At 37.6% G+C, this 21,669-nt stretch overlaps 1 protein-coding gene across 3 annotated transcripts in view; it reads right to left on the bottom strand.

Moving 5' to 3' along the window:
• Positions 1-21,365, bottom strand: part of LOC308103538 (uncharacterized protein) — a 51,990-nt gene extending 30,625 nt beyond the window's left edge. For all 3 annotated transcript variants that reach the window (XM_080453553.1, XM_080453555.1, XM_080453554.1), the window contains exons 1-2: positions 21,265-21,365; positions 19,484-19,546 (exon numbers count right to left, since the gene is read on the bottom strand). The gene's annotated coding sequence lies outside the window, so the exon portion shown is untranslated. The remainder of the gene's footprint in view (positions 1-19,483; positions 19,547-21,264) is intronic.
• Positions 21,366-21,669: the final 304 nt, after the last annotated feature.

Below are 21,669 nucleotides of genomic sequence, written 5' to 3'. Positions count from 1 at the left end.
ACCACTGCCTACCGGTCCACTGGTCATCTAATTATTGGCTTAAGAATGCGACAAAAACTAAAAAATATCCATGAATTCAAGTCTCCATGAGGTGACTAATCCATAGAAAAAAAGTCCTTTCCCTTTAAGTAAAACATTTAGGTACTTTTTCCACCACTGCCACTAACCACACCTCCAGATATTTGTGTTCTCTTCTTGTTGTGTATAAAGGAGACACATGTCTAACAACTGGGAGGCTGCAGCTGCATGAGACAGTCTCTGAGAGCTCTCGTTTATTGTATAATAAATACATTGATTCATTCCACTTTACCCTTTGTGGGAATTATTTCCTTTATACTGAAGTAGGGTTAATAATATCCATTACAATATGTACTTAGTTACTTTCCACCACTGCTGAAATGGGACTACCTGTCTGTCTGCCGTCTCCCCTCTGAAATGGGACTACCTGTCTGTCTGCCGTCTCCCCTCTGAAATGGGACTACCTGTCTGTCTGCCGTCTCCCCTCTGAAATGGGACTACCTGTCTGTCTGCCGTCTCCCCTCTGAAATGGGACTACCTGTCTGTCTGCCGTCTCCCCTCTGCTCTGTTAACGTTATGGGTAAAACACATTCAAGGGGCAAATTAAACGTGAAACACATCATCTACTGAGTCACCAGTGTCTCTAATGGTGTTTATCTTACCTCTTATGTTGTTCAGACAGACCGGGTTTATAGGCCACACTCACTCATGGTAGAGCAGAGACCTACACACACACACACGCACGCACGCACGCACGCACACACGCACACACACACACACACACACACACACACACACACACACACACACACACACACACACACACACACACACACATACAGAGACAATTAGTTCATTCATTACATGAAGAGTGGTTCCACAAAGTGGGGTCCTTGAGGGGGTTCCAGGGGGAACCCAGCTAAGTCCTTGATATGAAACAGTTTGAGAACCAATAGTTTAAGTAGTTTGTCGACTAAAACTATGAAAACTTTTTTTTTGTCAACTCTTTTTTACTGACGAAAACTAAATAAAAACTAAACTATGATGACTAAAACTAAAACTAAAACTAAATGTATTGACAATTTCATCAACAAATAAAAAATATGCTAAAATGTTAGTGAGGATCTAGTGGAGAAGAGATCCAGTAGAACTAAAAGACAAGTCATTTTATGTTTGGTTGTGCTCGGGTGTCACGCTCATAAAATAGCAGATATACAAGCTTGCAACGCGTCGCAGCGTGGAGCGTTGTGAGCTTGTAGATCGGCGATTTTCAGCATGCAACCAAGTGTAAAATCAGCCATTATGACACCATCAAGGCACCACCAACATACATTTTAGTTGACAATATCAACTGTAGATTTAGTCGACAATAATCTTATGATATTTAATCAACTAAAACTAGACTAAAACTAAAACATTTCAGATGACTAAAATATGACTAAAACTAAATGAAATTTCATTCAAAAGACTATGACTAAAACTACATCAAAATGAACAGTGACATACAGTCACAGTAAGTGAATACAGGCCATCACTTAATGATGACTTGGGGGTGCAACGGTTAATCAATGATACAATTAATTATTGACAATCGATCATTTAATAAAATAATCGGTGAGGGAAATATTTCATGCCAATATTACTTGGAAAATAACATTTTGGAAACACAAAGAAAATTAGTCACCAAAAATGTCCTTTGTCTCCTAGCATATGAGAGAGATTTAACAATTATAGACATTTTCAAGTGCAAGCCCCATTGTCTCATGTTGTAGTAAACTATAATCAACAGAGGAGGACGTGGGCATTTGCACATGTTATGATATGACATTATTTGAGCTGTTTTTGAAATTACTCAATAATGTGTGCATTTTACTGCAGTTTAAAGTGAAACATACAAATCTTGTAGTTAACAAGTTCTCTCACTAATCAGTCATAAATATAGACTGTATGTCAGATAGCGTGTGCAGCTCACATACAAGATGTAAAACCACAAAAAGCCTCTTCCTGTTGCTAGTGTTTGAGTGTGCCTCAGCAGTCTGTTCAACCATTCAATACAAACTGTAATTAATCATATTCCTTCTTTAGGCATATCTAGTGATAATATAATGTTAAGCCTATATCCTAAAGTGAGCGAGCTTTTCAACATATAATGAATTCTAATACAATTCCCATATTGTCAACAACTATTACGGCTACACTCCACTTTAACAGCTAAACAGGACCCTGAGTTCTCATGGGTTGATGGTGGATTTGCTGACTCTTCCTAAATGGTGCTTCTTCAATCGTTACAATCTAAATCTGATAGCTTGATGTTTCTATATGTAAGACATAAACAATAAACACCAAAAAGGCTTCCACACTGAAAACATTTAATTGAGGCTCTTTAAATTAAAAAATAGTTCACTTAAAAGTGCAAAAAGTTACATAGTGAAAAAAATTACCAATCTATGTGAAGCACAATTACTTGCACAAGTTTTTTTTGTTTTTGTTTTTACAGTAATGGAAAACCAAAGGATATACAGTGACATATGGGTACCAGTGACTGTAACAGGATGGCCAATGTTGCATCAAGGTGCCCGGATGTCCCTAGTGCCCACCTATCCTGTATCCCAGTAACAGCTGTGATGGGTGCACTGGTTGAGAGGAGCACCGTGAACCTATAGCCTGGCCGACTAATAGCATAATTATATGCTCCTTGTTTCAGATCCTTTTGGGAGGCCAAGCGAGCACAGTTGTCGGTGCCCAAACAAGGAGAAAAAGACAAATGCCAAACAGCTTGGAACTGTAGCCACGAGGAGAGAAGAGAGACTCAATGACATTTGAGCTCATGTAAAAAAAAAAATGCTGGCTTACAAGTGGTCGCTCACGAAAAAACAGTAAAGAGGATCGTAGGTGGAATTTCCCAAAATAATGCATAGAAAGGAAAGGGTTTTCGCCCCTACAGGTGATCAGAAGTGTCCTGTGTGTTTCCATATTTCTTTGTAAGGAGTGTTGTGTTGGTGGACATTAAATAACTTGAATCTATTTCTCCTATTTAGCAGTGGTGGAAAAAGTACTCACCTTTTTTACTTAAGTAGAAGTATCAATACTGCAATTTAGAACTACTTTGTTACAAGTAAAAGTCCGGAATTCAAAATGTACTTAAAGTACAAAAGTATTGGTATCAAAATGTAGCCTACTTAAAGTACTAAAAGTAGACAGTAGTCATTATGCAGAATGACCCATTTCACAAGTTTTCAAATGTATAAAATCTATAAAAATCTTTTGAAAATAGCAGATCTACAAGCTCACAATGCGTCGCATCGTGACGCATTGTGAACTTGTAGATCTGCTATTGAGCTTGATGGAGTTAGAAATATATATGTTTTGTGGACCAGATTGATATGATCTAGAACTATCGATCTAACCAGTCAAATTAATATAGTGATGTCTTTTTGGGCCTGTACTTTAAACATGCTTTCTGTAACTACTATACTTTCCCTACCAAGGCCATGTAGCTGGCTCCATAGCTATCTGGGGCCGGCTCCATAGGTTTCCAATCAGTAAAAACATGTCTTGGTCAACGCTTTGTGATCTAATGTCCTAATGACCTGTATCTCTGTACATGACCTATATCTCTGTATGACCTGACATTGTCACTAATTTACTCTGTCAGCTGTCACCCTGTCACAGATAAACCTGCCACATGTCCTATGATATCGAAGGGATAACTTGTTTATGAAACCATAAGATGTACACAAGGATACTATAAGATGAACAACAACTTATTATGATGACACCCTGATGCCTGACAGCTCATCCAATATGATCTGACGTCTGAGGGTCTTAACCAATCGTTAGGATCCACCTCATATCTGATGTCCGGACTCCAACTTGTGTATAAATACTATTGCCTGTCTTTGTAATGGCAGAGAGATACTTTTGCTGTACGGTGCCTCGTGGATTGATTCTTTCTCTTAATACAATGTCAACCTTTTAATTTGAGAACCGGCCTGTGTCTGTCTTTGATTTCGTCTCATCCTTTTTACACTGGGTTTTCAGCTGTTTAACTACAAATAGTTTTAATTAACATAGAGTAGGATTTACGACCCTTTATCAACTCTATTAATTGGTCCTTTGAACGGTTAAAGGCCTGTCCGACATTATTATCATAATTATTATTAATATTTTTCTCGGACGGTGCGTTTAGAATCAGCCTTAAAAAAATTAATTTTTTTTCTCCCATCTTTCTTTTTCACGGTCGACTCTGAGGGGCTCCGGACGACTCCTCTTCGCGCGAGGACTCTTTCCGGTCAGCTATCTTAGAATTCAGCCTCTTTTTCAATATTGTTTTTGGAGACAAGCGGCTCACAGACATTCCTCAAACGTGTGGGGATTCTCCGTCCAGCTGACTACAAGACACAGGTTACCTTTTGGTTCGGTTCCATGACTTATAATTTTGACATTGTATTAACTTTAACACAAGGCTCATTTGGCCGTACTTGTATATATACATATATATATTTTTTAAAGTTATTAGTATTGTTGTTTTTGTTGTTTTAATTAATGCTTGTTGATTGCTTTTGGTGTGCTGCACACAAGAAAGTATGCTCCGCTCTGTATATGTTCATACATATACTGGATCCATACTTTATTTATACAAACATATTTGTTTCATCATTTCCCCGTGGCTCACCATCTGGGTTTTTGCTGCGAGGTCTTGGTGCTTACACAAGGGTGTTTGTATAATACGTTCACACCATTAGCCTTTACTTCTGGCCGTATACACCGGTAGCGCTGCTGGTTATACATGATATATTAATAGATTCGTGTCCCTCACCTCCTACTCATTCCTAATACTCAACTTGAGAGGGCTTTGTTGGACGTGTGAGGGCCTGCACAGTTATATTTGATATATGGAACACAGCGAAATTGCGTGTTCCCAAGATAGATGTCAGACTATCTTATTTTATTACAGCATAAGGTTCCAAAGCGGACACTCCTGTATAGCGTCCTGCGTTGACAGCTTATGCTTTGATTGATTATTATTATTTACTCTATGAGTACATGTTTTGTTTGTTTGTTTGTCTTGCATTGTGAGTTACATTGTGCCATTGTTCTGTGCATATAAACTCTCTCTCCATCCAACACCCTGGTCTTATCAAATTCACCTTGGAGTAAACTGCAGCAGCTGGAGCCTAATTTTTTTTCCCCCCGCCGAGCTGTTACTTTAATTTTTTTTAGATCATTTAAACCTTGACACACACAGATATTTTCCGTGTGTGCCAATCAGAGGGGAATTATTATAGTATCATAATATAATCCAGATACACCATTCAATAATTTTTCAGTTTTAAACTTTAATATTTTGATTTCATTCCATTTTTCTAGAAAACAGCCACTTTTAAATCCAGGCAACCTCTGTATCACTAAACCAGCTCATCCAATCAGCCCTGCACACAGCTCAGCCATTTGGAAATTGCCGATCTACAAGCTCACAAGCTATTTCATCTCAAGCACTTCGCGCTTGTGGATCTGCTATTTTCAAAGGGAAAAATTGTGAATGGGGACAGGCTGCCTATTAAACACTTCTCACGTTGGTGTTTCACTCCACTCCGATACCATTTTTGTTTTTGGTACTTGGACCCAAGAACATGTCAGTGGATTGTGTAGTCTGCTCCGTGAGCACTTTGTTTAGAGATTTTGTCCTGCTTAGGAATTTAAACAAGGAAGATAACCGCCTGCACGGGGTTCAGTGGTGGAAGGTCACAAAGTAAATGTACTCAAGTGCCAAGCCAACCAAATCAAGGTAATATAACACACCCGGGTTACACCGCTGGGCCTTCGCCACCAGCAACAGGAATCATCTACCCTAGCCCACTCACTTCATAAAATTGAAATTAGAGGTTCATATACGTGTCAATATAGTATTTATGAAATAATCTGATACCTGTTACATTTATATTTACCAACGACGATTCAGATTGTTAACCCATTTAGTATTAATCTCTCACATTGTTGTCTTGTTCCCATTTATATGGGTCCCACTTTCAATTGTTAACAGAAAATGTACTCAAATATATACAGAATTAGTCCTTGATGTTACAGTATGTGCTCGCACACCCCATACCACTGTTGATTTTGTTCACTAATGTTGCTTTGTTTGTATTTAGTGTCTATCCTCCCTGCTGGTTCTGGGGCCCTGGCCTTGGCTGTACACCCACCTATGACCTATGACGCTGCAGTGCTCTGGATGCCCTCCCCTTCTCTGCTGTGGCACCTGGATCATCGAGACACCCAGAGCACACCAGCGTATTAATTCCATTTGATTATTTGACATTCATTAGTTCAATTTCTGATGGGTTGGTTTTAAGTTATATATCTAATGTTTTTTTCTTTTCTCGTTAGTGGTTTAGTTTTTATTTTGTTTTGGTAGAAGGGGTTCTGCTTATGGCGACGGGGAAATATTTTCTGGCATAACAGAATCCCACCCTTTTACTTCGTTGACCAACTCATCATTTTTGACTTCATGTTAAAATTCCACCCTATAGTATTTTGTTGTAAAAACCTATGCATGTCTGCTCTTATGCCTCACAGCATCACATAGGAAGAAGGCAGCCGAGATCCATTCAGATACAAATTACTGATTTTTTTTGTGACCCAAGACCGTATGGGATCAGAGGTCAGTGGGTTTCAGGGGGGATCACAATGAGAGGTAAGGTGCATTTTAACATCTTACGCCTCCTGTGCTCCTCTGAAACTTAAAAAATAAAAATAATAATAATAATAATAATAATAATAAAATAAGATTTACACATTAATATGAATCCTGGTACAATTTGCTCAGTCGGTTTAAAAAATAAAAATAAAAAAATCTTAAGATATTTCGTTAGATTCCCAGAGTACACTAAAATACTCATTGTCAATTTACCCACTACTAAGTATATTAGATAATCAAATTCATCATAGGTTCTCTCAATCCCTTATCCAATACAGCCTCTCACTTCTCCCGTGTCTTATCTGTTTACATTCTCTTGTTCAGAGCTGTTCTCATAACAAAGTAGGCTATGGCTCACAGAGACTACTTTAATACTATAATATTATGAAGGCTTGTTTTGAAAGTTTTTAAACATTTTTTTTAATTTATTTTATAATTGATGAAAATATTACCATCTATATATATTTTTTTTTTCATTTGGAAAGGAGGTAAGAGAAGGGTAGAACGAGCGTAGCCATTTGTGGCTCGAGGGTAGAAAAAAAGTGAACATTCTGAACTTGTGAGGGCCATTGGGCTCAATATAACTTTAACCCATTCCTTCCAATTACCGTGACTCCCTTATAGCAATATCTATCTATATATATATAATATCAGTTTATTACTGTCCGCCTATCTTATTAATATTATTTCCTTTATTTTGACATCAATCCAAAAGTCACTAATACTAGCCAAACTCCGTTTCTGACTCATGAGCTGCAGATCATGAATCAAAAAGGACAGAGGTTAGATATTAAACTAATAAGACCATACAACCCCTCCATCCACCAATTATTCAACCCAAATTACTCCATTGAGGGATGGGTAGGGGATTTGTCCTCTACAAATTATACGTCCAAATTACTCCATTGAGGGATGGGTAGGGGATTTGTCCTCTACAAATTATACGTCCAAATTACTCCATTGAGGGACGGGTAGGGGATTTGTCCTCTACAAATTATACGTCCGATACTCCATTGAGGGACGGGTAGGGGCCTGTTCTACCAATTCGTCCGATACTCCACTAAGAGGGACGGGTAGGGGCCTGCACGTGTTCTACCAATTCGTCCGATACTCCACTGAGAGGGCTTTGTTTGACGGGTGGGGGCCTGTTGTCTTATATGGTTTGTTTTATTTTGACCACTGTAGATTTAAATCATCCATCCATTTAATATATTGAGCTTTAACAATAAGTTTTAAATGCCTTAAACAATACATTTTATATTCCATTGCCTTAACCTTCTGTTCTAATTCCTTGAACCATCAGTATAATTATGTTTGCCTTAAAAAATAAGTTTTAAATTCTTTTAAATATTTTGAATATAATTTAAAATAATAAGTAAACCAATCAGGTTAAAATCTTTTTCATTCCAAAATTAGTTTGTCGCTGAAATATCTATGTTCGGTATGTCTGTATGTATTAATGAACGAATGTTTTTTTTTTTCCCTCATTCTCCAGTCAGTTAGAACAAAGTAAAAATTTCCAAGGATCTGTCAGTGACAAATCATTAAGTTAGCGTCATTCACCCATCCAAAATGGTCACTCTGGTCTCTTAAAACTCAATTTCCCATAATTCTTTCTGGTCTGAGACTCCATTTCCCATAATTCCTTCAGCAGGAAGTGTTAGCTTTGTGGTACGTTAGACACGTTTCCATGGCAACGTCATCCTACCAGCTACAGTCTCAAGTGAATTCCATTTAAAACAATTAAATTAACCCTAATAAGATTAAGAAGTCATTTTTATTTATTTTAAAAGTTTTGAAAGTATTTTATCATTGTAACTTAAGATTTTTTGTGAGCTTGTAGATTTGCTAATTTTCAAAAGCTATTTTTCTGTTTTTATCTCATTTCAATATAATCTTCAGAACAAAGATGTTTATTCCTTATTTTTCATTGTTATATTTTAATTTTAAATATTTTAATTATAAACTTTTTACAGCAAATTCATTCTCTGACACACTATATATATATGGAATATATATTGTGTCAAGAGGAGGGAGTTGGTGAATATTTGATTGGTGAATATTTGATTTAAATGTGAATATTGGATTTAAATGTGATTTGCTTAATATCTTTTTGATGTTGTTTTTTTTGTCCTTTATCATAGTCATTTAACGATAAATACTAACTTACAGTCTTAGTCACATTCATCCATTTCAGATCTTGCCCCAGGAGTCATTGAAGTTTACAAAACCTCCCCATACAAAACCTCCCCAGGGGAGACTGAGGGTCTAAAACTCCGATGGACAACCGTTGTATTATATTTTGCAAATAGTTCTTAACTGTTTTAAACTACTTATGTTTTGTCAAATACATTTCATGTACACTTTCTACACACAGTAATTCTGTGGTTAATTCATTTACAGATTAAATAATCTTCCTGGTTAAATTGAGTGACAGAAGCCTCTCCTCTCGACTGCTCAAAGAGGAAAAGTAGGTCCTATACGTCTGTCTGTGTGAGTAAAGAGGCATCACGTGAGTTTTTCCCGCCATAAATTATTTTGCTTAGGGTTAAAATATCTACCCACAGTATTGCTTCAAGGAGAAGTAGGGCTAAAATTCGACTGAGCCTATACACACTTGGGGGCGGGACCTGAAACAACAGCTTCTTGGAAACAAGACTATGTTGGCTAAAGTTCCTGGTGGTACATACATTGTGGGATTTTCAGGAAAAGTTAAAAGTTAAATAAATTCAGATCATGCCATCCTGCAAAGGGATGGCCTTAAAAATAAAATAAAGAAAGGTTTGACAGATCTGTTTATAATTATAATACCTTATTCTGGGAACTTATGAGGTGATGTCATTTTTCTCATTTAACAGCATATAGAACCCACTTACCATTCTAATTATTCTATAGTCTATGTAAGATTTCATCCTACTAACGCTGATTATTTACTCATGAAATATAACCATTTTGCTTCCAAATTAATAAACAATACAGTCCTTTTGAAGAAGTAAAAATGTGTATGTTATCTGAACAAAGAAACATTTGTTTTTGCCCTTATAGTCCTTTAATACAATTTAAAAAGGTATTTAAGTCTACATGTATTTGTCTCCTTATATATAATAATTAATTAATTATATTTTCTTTCGATGTCATCTTATCTACCAATCTAGCCCACAAGAACTTGGGATTGATGGAGTTAGAAATATATATGTTTTGTGGACCAGATTGATATGATCTAGAACTATCGATCTAACCAGTCAAATTAATATAGTGATGTCTTTTTGGGCCTGTACTTTAAACATGCTTTCTGTAACTACTATACTTTCCCTACCAAGGCCATGTAGCTGGCTCCATAGCTATCTGGGGCCGGCTCCATAGGTTTCCAATCAGTAAAAACATGTCTTGGTCAACGCTTTGTGATCTAATGTCCTAATGACCTGTATCTCTGTACATGACCTATATCTCTGTATGACCTGACATTGTCACTAATTTACTCTGTCAGCTGTCACCCTGTCACAGATAAACCTGCCACATGTCCTATGATATCGAAGGGATAACTTGTTTATGAAACCATAAGATGTACACAAGGATACTATAAGATGAACAACAACTTATTATGATGACACCCTGATGCCTGACAGCTCATCCAATATGATCTGACGTCTGAGGGTCTTAACCAATCGTTAGGATCCACCTCATATCTGATGTCCGGACTCCAACTTGTGTATAAATACTATTGCCTGTCTTTGTAATGGCAGAGAGATACTTTTGCTGTACGGTGCCTCGTGGATTGATTCTTTCTCTTAATACAATGTCAACCTTTTAATTTGAGAACCGGCCTGTGTCTGTCTTTGATTTCGTCTCATCCTTTTTACACTGGGTTTTCAGCTGTTTAACTACAAATAGTTTTAATTAACATAGAGTAGGATTTACGACCCTTTATCAACTCTATTATAACTTTTTAAAAAAAAATTTAAAAAGGGAAAAATTAATTTTTATTTTTTTTTTATTATTATTTTTTTTCATCCCCTTTCTCAACAACAAATCATCTGACACACACTATATTATAGATATATGGGTGTCAAATAGAGGGGAGTTTGATGAATATTTGATTTAAATATGATATGATTTAATGTTTAAATGCTGTGTTTTGTGTTTCATTTTCATTTTGTGTTTGTTTCATTTTAGAATGAGAATGTAATCCACCCCCCATAAATCCAATTCCTGGACAACTATAAGGTCACATTACCTGCCAATTGTACATACAATTGTACATACAGGACTAAACTTTAATTTTATATTTGATTACAAACTGTTTTAAACTCTGCCAAACAGTAAATTTGATTTCCATTCTGTCTTACAGATTTCAACTTGTGTCTTGGATAGACAGATGTTTGATGCCCACATGCCAAAGAGGAAAAGTAGGTCCTATACGTCTGTGTGAGTAAAGGGGCATCACGTGAGTTTTTCCCGCCATAAATTATTTTGCTTAGGGTTAACATATCTACCCACAGTATTGCTTCAAGGAGAAGTAGGGCTAAAATTCGAATGAGCCTATACACACTTGGGGGCGGGACCTGAAACAACAGCTTCTTGGAAACAAGACTATGCTGGCTAAAGTTCCTGGTGGTACATACATTGTGGGATTTTCAGGAAAAGTTAAAAGTTAAAAAATTCAGATCCTGCCAAGGGATGGCCTTCAAAATAAAATAAAATAAAGAAAGGTTTGACAGATCTGTTCATAATTATAATACCTTATTCTGGGAACTTATGAGGTGATGTCATTTTTCTCATTTAACAGCATATAGAACCCACTTACCATTTTAATTATTCTATAGTCTATGTAAGATTTCATCCTACTAACGCTGATTATTTACTCATGAACTATAAACCCTGTTTTGCTTCTTATTTGAATGAATAAATAAATTATACAGTCCTTTTGAAGAAGTATAAATGTGTATGTTATCTAACCATAACCATTTATTTTTGGCTTTAAGTCCTTTAAATCTTTGCCTGTCTGATTTGGTTTTGAATAATGTCACAAGGTACAATCAGCTTGACCTTTGACCCTATCCAAATCATGATAAGATGTAGGCTTGATAGAGTCATTTCATTTGATCCCTTATCTTAATTATCATAATGTGTCTAGGGTCCTTAACCTGGTTAAAATGTCCTATTAATGGTCCCATATGGGCCTGTACCTCAGTCATGGTAAAAGTACTCTGTACTCTTAGTCTCTCTGTCTGCAAGCCAAGGTCGAACTCAAGCAGGCCTTTTCTGTGGCAATCTTGTTTTGGGAACACGGTATCTGGGTGTTCTCTTCTCTTCTACAGCTGTCTCCCTTAGTGTCACCAAATCTTCACTGACCAGTGACAGGTCAGAGATGTCAAACGTGTTTGACCCAGACATGGGGACGCTGTTGTCCAGAGATAAACTGTCACACAATCATCATCTACCATCATCTACCATCATCAGACGACGACGTAACCATCGCTCTCATCCAATCCGAGAAGTCCACCTTCGCACGGAACCTCATCGATGTCACATCCTATGATGTCATATGTTTATGTTACTGGACAATGTTAAAAGCTCGTGCTTGCTCTGTTACACGGCGGAGAGACGGACGGCCGATGTTGCGGACCTGTGATACTGTAAACCTTCTATTGTCTCTCTGATCTGAATACAATCAATTGTTTCATTATACCCAATGGCTGCCTGTCTGAGTTTGGTTTTTTCCTTATTGTCTCCGTGCTACAAGTATCTGTACTTTGTGTGGGTCATGAGGTGAAATTAAATTCCAACAATTTGAGCTTGTAGATGGGCTTGTAGATCTGCTATTGCCTAAATGTATAGGGCTGAAGTGGTTAATGTATATTTTGTAATAATAATCAAAATCTACAAAGTAACTAGTAACTAAAGTTTTCAAATAATTGTAATGGAGTAAAAGCACAATATTTGCTTCTGAGATGTAGTGGAGTAGAAGTATACTGAAAACTGGAATTACTCAAGTAAAGTGCAAACACCTCAAAATTGTACTTAAGTACAGTACTTGAGTAAATGTACTTAGTGACTTTACTGCTATTTCGAATATACATGACATATTAGGCTTCTGAACAATACTGGTTGGAGGTCAGAGGCCCACAGTTGGAGTCCAGACACGGCCGTGTGTTTAAGCACAGACTATGTCCTGTCTGCCTATGTCTATGCCTATGTCCTTTTTCTTTTCTCTTCATCCCACTTTTGGGAAAGAGAAAAGAAAAAGAAGACACCTCCGACAATCTACACTACTTCATGAAGTACAGAATTAACCGAATGAACCAAATTAATGTAACAAAAAAACTAAAAAAAAGTACAAACCTGGTTAAAAAAACGAAAAATTCCGTGCCTCGCGTGCGCACACACGCACGGAAGACTGTACACGTGCACACGCACATGAACACGCGCTGTGAAAATTGGCCTTTGCCTAGGGCCCGTTCAGACATTAATGCGGCCCTGAGTCGAGAGTGTAAATAATTGCAGTAATATCTCATTACAGTCTAGTATTTCATATATCTTGGTCTATGATTCTATTTGAATCAAAGGGAGGAATGTAATAGCATTTATGAGAATACTACACTGTTTCCCCTGTGATTATAACTCATATGAGCCTTCAGCAAAAAGGCCATTTTCTCACTCTGCAGGTCTATTTACAACTCACAGTAATAGGTAACCCAGCTAAATCATTGACATGGAAACGTTTGAGAACCAATTGTTTAAGTATTTTGTCGACTAAAACTATGACGGAAAATGTTCGTCAACTACTCTTTTTCTCTGACAAAAACTAAATAAAAACTAAGCTATGATGACTAAAACTAAACTAAATGTATTGACAATTTCATCAACAAATAAAAACTGGACTAAAACGTTAGTGAGGGACGAGTGGAGAAGAGATCCAGTAGAACTAAAAGACATTTCATGTGTGGTTGCACTCGTGTGTCGTGCTCCGAAAATAGCAGATCTACAAGCTCACAACGCGTCACAGCGTGGCGCGTTGTGAGCTTGTAGATCGGCTATTTTCAGCATGCAACCAAGTTTAAAATCAGCCATTATGACACCATTTGGTTGACAAAATCAACTGTAGATTTAGTCGACAATAATCGTATGATATTTAGTCGACTAAAACTAGACCTAAACTAAAACATTTCAGATGACTCAAATTTTATTCAATAAAATAATCGGTGACGGAAATATTTCATGCCAATATTAATGTTTTTTGCTGTTGGTCTTTCTCTCTTCCTTGTTCATCTTTTTATAACCTGACGTCTCTCCTCAAGTCACCTTCCCCCAACAACAGCTGTTTGGAGTCCAAACATGTCCACTGTTGGGCATCACAAACTGCATGCACATTTCTCTATGAATTAATCAGTGATTCATCGCTCAATGCTATATAAAAGATGACTGGGGTGGGCAAGTGGGCAATTCACGCCCTCAACAACACCTCAGTAGGAAACAAACAAAATGAGTCACCAACAATGTGCTATGTCTCCTAGCATATGAGAGAAATTTAACAATTATAGACATTTTCAAGTGCAAGCCCCATTGTCTCATGTTGTAGTAAACTATAATCAACAGAGGAGGATGTGGGCTTTTGCACATTTTATGTTATGACATTGTTTGAGCTCTTTTTTAAATTACTCAATAATTTGTGCATTTTACTGCAGTTTAAATTTCAAAATACAAATCTTGTAGTTAACACTCCCAACGTAACTTTGTTTTAGCAAGGCATAAGGGTTAAATAAAATAATTAATAATTTAGTTATTATGATGATCGTCTTGGCTCATTGTGGTTCCCCCTCTGCACCGTGGTGCCCTATATGCACAGTGCGTGGTACACATGTGCCAAATGGCCGCAACCAACTCTCATCATATAGCCTACATACTGTTTGGAGCAACTCTGAGTTTCTCCTAAGTTTAGTTACACAATTCAGCTACATTCACAATTCAGCTACATTCACAATTCAGCTACATTCTCTACCTACGGTATGTTAATTCGTATCAGTTGTGTTACAGCTGTCGTGTGGAATTCCGATGTCCTTATGAAGTTAGTACTGCAAAGGTCTATGTACCTTTGTAGTACTAACTCAAAAATAAAGTTTTTTGAATTTTAAAAGTTTCCCTTTTATTTGCTCAGTTTATGTTGGGATTACAAATGTGTACTTAAAATAAATATAAAAATATAAATACAATCTAGGAAGGTTTCATGCCAATTCCAAACATCTGACACCAGATATGTTTCATCTGGAAATAGAGAAAAAGTAATGTTTTTCTTCCATATTTAACATGTGAACGATGTGCAGGAGAAAAAGCCCGCCGGTGCTCTCGTGCGAATATGGTCTTATGGAACTTCCCCAGACATGAGCGTGTTTATCGTCTGTGTGCGTAGGTGAATGTTCGAGAAGCAAGTGTGTCTATATGTGTGTGTATGTGGCTTTTTTTCAACTGCCACCCACACCCACAGAAAACTCTGCCTTAGTTTGCACGCATTCTAGCCGTGCAGAATGTACACTGTAGAGTGTACACTGTAGAGTGTACACTGAAAAATGAAAATTGAGGCTCTTTAAATTCAAAAATAGTCCTTTACTTAAAAGTGCAAAAAGTGACATAGTGAAAAAAAAGTGACCGTGCGATCTATGTGAAGCACAATTACTTGCACAAGTTGTTTTTTACAGTAATGGAAAACCAAAGGATATACAGTGACGTATGGGTACCAGTGACTGTAACAGGATGGCCAATGTTGCATCAAGGTGTCCCTAGTGCCCACCTATCCTGTATCCCCAGTGACATCTGTGATGGGTGCACTGGTTGAGAGGAGCACCGTGAACCTAGCCTGGCCGACTAATATCATATGCAACGGCAGATTCGTCTGGTTCCAGGCTACCGTAAACGCCCCTTGTTTCAGATAGATTATTTTAGGAGACTTGGCAAGCACAGTTGTCGGTGCCCAAACAAGGAGAAAAAGACAAATGCCAAACAGCTTGGAACTGTAGCCACGAGGAGAGAAGAGAGACTCAATGACATTTGAGCTCATGTAAAATAAATTGCTGGCTTACAAGTGGTTGCTCACGAAAAAACAGTAAAGAGGATCGTAGGTGGAATTTCCCAAAATAATGCATAAAGGAAAGGGTTTTCTCCCCTACAGGTGATCAGAAGTGTCCTGTGTGTTTCCATATTTATTTGTAAGGAGTGTTGTGTTGGTGGACATTAAATAACTTGAATCTATTTCTCCTATTTAGCAGTGGTGGAAAAGTACTCACCTTTTTTTACTTAAGTAAAAGTATCAATACTGCAATTTAGAACTACTTTGTTACAAGTAAAAGTCCAGAATTCAAAATTGACTTGAGTTAAAGTACAAAAGTATTGGTATCAAAATGTACTTAAAGTACTAAAAGTAGACAGTAGTCATTATGCAGAATGTCCTATTTCACAAGTTTTCAAATGTATAAAATCTATAAAAATCATTTGAAAATAGCAGATCTACAAGCTCACAATGCATCGCATCGCGAGGCATAGGGGTTAAACAAAATAATTAATAATTTAGTTATTATGATGATCGGCTTGGGTCATTGTAGTGCCCTCCTCTGCACCGTGGTTTTAGATAATAAACCCAGGGTGAAGATCGGCTGTTGAAGGGAGTTTCAAGCAACCGGCGCAGCCAACCGTCACCCACAGAGTAGATCTGACACCAAATATGTTTCATCTCAACATGGAGAAATTTACAAAGTCATTTTTTTTACCTTCCATGTGATCGAGGTGCAGGAGAAAAAGCCTGCCGATGCTCTCGTGAGAATAAAGTCTTATGGAACTTTCCCAGACATGAGTGTGCGTGCGGAGGTGTGTGTGTGTGTGTGTGTGTGCGTGTGTATGTGTGTGTGTGTGTGTGTTTGTGTGTGCGTGTGGCAACATCATGTGGCAACAGGGAGGGGGGGGAGCGGAGTCTTTGGTATGACCCAGTCAGGGTTGTACTGGTCAGCTCCCAGTACAACAGGCTGAGATTTCAGTTCATTATTTATTTTTCTGTCTGCTTGAAACGTCTAGACAACACATGATTTGTGGTTTGCCAGAGGGGAAGACCCCCCCCCATGACTCTGTGTGTCTTATAAGTGAGCATAATAATTCAGTTAAAAGCTATTATACTGTATATTATCAGCATTTACATATAATGAGTAAATTAAATTATTAATAACATCATGTTAAATAAATGAGAAAATCTAATGATTGAATGATTGCAGCTCACATACAGGATGTAAAACCACACAAAGCCTCTTCCTGTTGCTAGCGTTCGAGTGTGCCTCAGCAGTCTGTTCAACCATTCAATACAAACTGTAGTTTCCTCTATCATATTCCTTCTTTAGGCATAACTAGTGATAATATAATGTTAAGCCTATATCCTAAAGTGAGCTTTTCAACATATAATGAATTCTAATAAAATTCTCATATTGTCAACAACTATTACGGCTACACTCCACTTTAACAGCTAAACAGGACCCTGAGTTCTCATGGGTTGATGGTGGATTTGCTGACTCTTCCTAAATGGTGCTTCTTCAAACGTTACAGTATAAATTTGATAGCTTGATGTTTCTATATGTAAGACATAAACAATAAACACCAAAAAGTCTTGCACACTGAAAAAAATAAATTGAGGCTCTTTAAATTCAAAAATAGTTTACTTAAAAGTGCAAAAAGTGACATAGTGAAATAAATTACCAATCTATGTGAAGCACAATTACTTGCACAAGTTTTTTTGTTTTTACAGTAATGGAAAACCAAAGGATATACAGTGACGTATGGGTACCAGTGACTGTAACAGGATGGCCAATGTTGCATCAAGGTGCCCGGATGTCCCTAGTGCCCACCTATCCTGTATCCCCAGTGACAGCTGTGATGGGTGCACTGGTTGAGAGGAGCACCGTGAACCTAGCCTGGCCGACTAATAGCATATGCGATGGCATATTCGTCTGGTTCCAGGCTACCGTAAACGCCCCTTGTTTCAGATCCTTTTGGGAGGCCAAGCGAGCACAGTTGTCGGTGCCCAAACAAGGAGAAAAAGACATACAGCTTGGAACTGTAGCCACGAGGAGAGAAGAGAGACTCAATGACATTTGAGCTCATGTAAAAAAAAAATGCTGGCTTACAAGTGGTCGCTCACGGAAAAAACAGTAAAGAGGATCGTAGGTGGAATTTCCCAAAATAATGCATAGAAAGGAAAGGGTTTTCTCCCCTACAGGTGATCAGAAGTATCCTGTGTGTTTCCATATGTATTTGTAAGGAGTGTTGTGTTGGTGGACATTAAATAACTTGAATCTATTTCTCCTATTTAGCAGTGGTGGAAAAATTACTCACCTTTTTTACTCAAGTAGAAGTATCAATACTGCAATTTAGAACTACTTTGTTACAAGTAAAAGTCCGGAATTCAAAATGTACTTGAGTTAAAGTACAAAAAAAATCTCGTTTTCGTGCCTCGTGCGCGCACACACGCACGGAAAACTGCACACGTGCACACGCACATGAACACGCGCTGTGAAAATTGGCCTTTGCCTAGGGCCCGTTCAGACATTAATGCGGCCCTGAGTCTAGAGTGTAAATAATTGCAGTAATATCTCATTACAGTCTAGTATTTCATATCTCTTGGTCTATGATTCTATTTGAATCAAAGGGAGGAATGTAATAGCATTTATGAGAATACTACACTGTTCTCCCTGTGATTATAGTTATAACTCATATGAGCCTTCAGCCAAAAGGACATTTTCTCACTCTGCAGGTCTATTTACAACTCACAGTAGTAGGAAAGCCATGGTCTCACCTGTTGGTATCCTGTCAGAATAACTATTACTTTATAGAGCCATGTATGACTCTGTCAAATAACCAGTGGTGTAAAGTAACGAAGTACATTTACTCAAGTACTATACTTAAGTAAAATTTTGAGGTATTTTCACTTTACTGGAGTATTTCCAATTGTCCATAATTTTACTTCCACTCCACTACAATTATTTGAAAACTTTAGTTACTAGATACTTTGCAAATTATTACATTATAAAACATACATTAACCACTTCAGCCCCATTTTATACCTAGGCTATTTGAAAATAGCAGATCTAAAAGCTCACAACGCGTCGCATCACGACGTGTTGTGAGCTTGTAGATCGGCTATTTTCCAACATTTTAGTACTTTTACTTTTGGTAGGCTTACTTTAAGTACATTTTGATACCAGCAATTTTGTACTTTTACTCAAGTAAGTTTTGAATTACGGACTTTTACTTGTAACAGAGTACTTCTTCATTGTAGTATTGATACTTTTACTTAAGTAAAACATTTAGGTATTTTTTTCCACCACTGCCACTAACCACACCTCCAGATATTTGTGTTCTCTTCTTGTTGTGTATAAAGGAGACACATGTCTAACAACTGGGAGGCTGCATCTGCATGAGACAGTCTCTGAGAGCTCTCGTTTATTGTATAATAAATACATTGATTCATTCCACTTTACCCTTTGTGGGAATTCTCTCCTTTATACTGAAGTAGGGTTAATAATATCCATTACAATATGTACTTAGTTACTTTCCACCACTGCTGAAATGGGACTACCTGTCTGTCTGCCGTCTCCCCTCTGAAATGGGACTACCTGTCTGTCTGCCGTCTCCCCTCTGCTCTGTTAACGTTATGGGTAAAACACATTCAAGGGGCAAATTAAACGTGAAACACATCATCTACTGAGTCACCAGTGTCTCTAATGGTGTTTATTTTACCTCTTATGTTGTTCAGACAGACCGGGTTTTATAGGCCACACTCACTCATGGTAGAGCAGAGACCTACACACACACACACACACACACACACACACACACACACACACACACACACACACACACACACAATTAGTTCATTCATTACATGAAGAGTGGTTCCGCAAAGTGGGGTCCTTGGGGGGGTTCCAGGGGGAACCCAGCTAAGTCCTTGATATGAAAAAGTTTGAGAACCAATAGTTTAAGTAGTTTGTCGACTAAAACTATAAAGACATTTTTTTTGTCAACTATCCTTTTTTACTGACGAAAACTAAATAAAAACTAAGCTATGATGACTAAAACTAAAACTAAATGTATTGACAATTTCATCAACAAATAAAAAATATACTAAAATGTTAGTGAGGTTCTAGTGGAGAAGAGATCCAGTAGAACTAAAAGACAAGTCATTTTATGTTTGGTTGTGCTCGGGTGTCACGCTCATAAAATAGCAGATATACAAGCTTGCAACGCGTCGCAGCGTGGAGCGTTGTGAGCTTGTAGATCGGTGATTTTCAGCATGCAACCAAGTGTAAAATCAGCCATTATGACACCATCAAGGCACCGCCAACATACATTTTAGTTGACAATATCAACTGTAGATTTAGTCGACTATAATCTTATGATATTTAATCAACTAAAACTAGACTAAAACTAAAACATTTCAGATGACTAAAATATGACTAAAACTAAATGAAATTTCATTCAAAAGACTATGACTAAAACTACATCAAAATTTGTTGTCAAAATGAACACTGACATACAGTCACAGTAAGTGAATACAGGCCATCACTTAATGATGACTTGGGGGTGCAACGGTTAATCAATGATACAATTAATTATTGACAATCGATCATTTAATAAAATAATCGGTGAGGGAAATATGTCATGCCAATATTACTTGGAAAATAACATTTTGGAAACACAAAGAAAATTAGTCACCAAAAATGTCTCCTAGCATATGAGAGAGATTTAACAATTATAGACATTTTTAAGTGCAAGCCCCTTGTCTCATGTTGTAGTAAACTATAATCAACAGAGGAGGACGTGGGCATTTGCACATGTTATGATATGACATTATTTGAGCTGTTTTTGAAATTACTCAATAATGTGTGCATTGTAGGCTACTGCAGTTTAAAGTCCCAAATACAAATCTTGTATTTAACACTCCCAACTCAGCTTTTAGCAAGGCATAAGGGTTAAATAAAATAATTCACCGTGGTTCCCCCTCGGGAACGTGGTACCCTATACACACAGTGCGTGGTACACATGTGCCAAGTGACCGTATAACCAACTCTCATCATATACTATTTGGAGCAACTCTGGGTTTGTCCCAAGTTTAGTTACACAATTCAGCTACATTCACAATTCAGCTACATTCACAATTCAGCTACATTCACAATTCAGCTACATTCACAATTCAGCTACATTCACAATTCAGCTATACATTCACAATTCAGCTACATTCACAATTCAGCTACATTCTCTACCTACATAATACTAATGCCATAATTTGGGCTTGTTGGAAAATAATAAGGTTCCATTTAGATCTCATTCAGCCTTAAACACAGTTCAGTCTAAATGTGGTAGGTCCAAACATGTATAGATAATAAACCTACCCAGGGGGAGGATTGGCTGTTGAAGGGAGTTTCAAGCGACTCAGGCCGACTCAGCCAACCGTCACCCACAGAGTAGATCTGACACCAAATATGTTTCATCTGGAAATGGATACAAAGTCATGTTTTTACCTTCCAAGCTTGAAATGTGAACGAGGTGCAGGAGAAAAAGCCCGCCGATGCTCTGGTGAGAATACGGTCTTATGGAACGTCCCCAGACATGCACGTGTGTGTTGTGTGTGTGCGTAGGTGACTGTTGGAGAAGTGAGTGAGTCTATATGTGGGTGGCACCCACGAAAAACCCTGCCCCTTAGTTTGCACGCGTTCTAGCAGTGCTCTGGGGGGGGGGGGGGGGTCATGTTAAATAAATGAGAAAAGCTAATGATTGACGTTTACATGTCTGCATGTAACCTCTAATCTCTCAAAATATGGATATTTTCTCACTAATCAGTCATAAATATAGATTGTATGTCAGATAGCGTGTGCAGCTCACATACAGGATGTAAAACCACAAAAAGCCTCTTCCTGTTGCTAGTG

The sequence above is a fragment of the Gymnoscopelus braueri genome (assembly GCF_963280865.1).
Source record: "Gymnoscopelus braueri genome assembly, chromosome: 16".
Lineage (NCBI taxonomy): Eukaryota > Metazoa > Chordata > Actinopteri > Myctophiformes > Myctophidae > Gymnoscopelus > Gymnoscopelus braueri.
The sequence above is the reverse complement of the archived record's forward strand: the minus strand, read 5'-3'. Positions and strand labels throughout refer to the sequence as shown.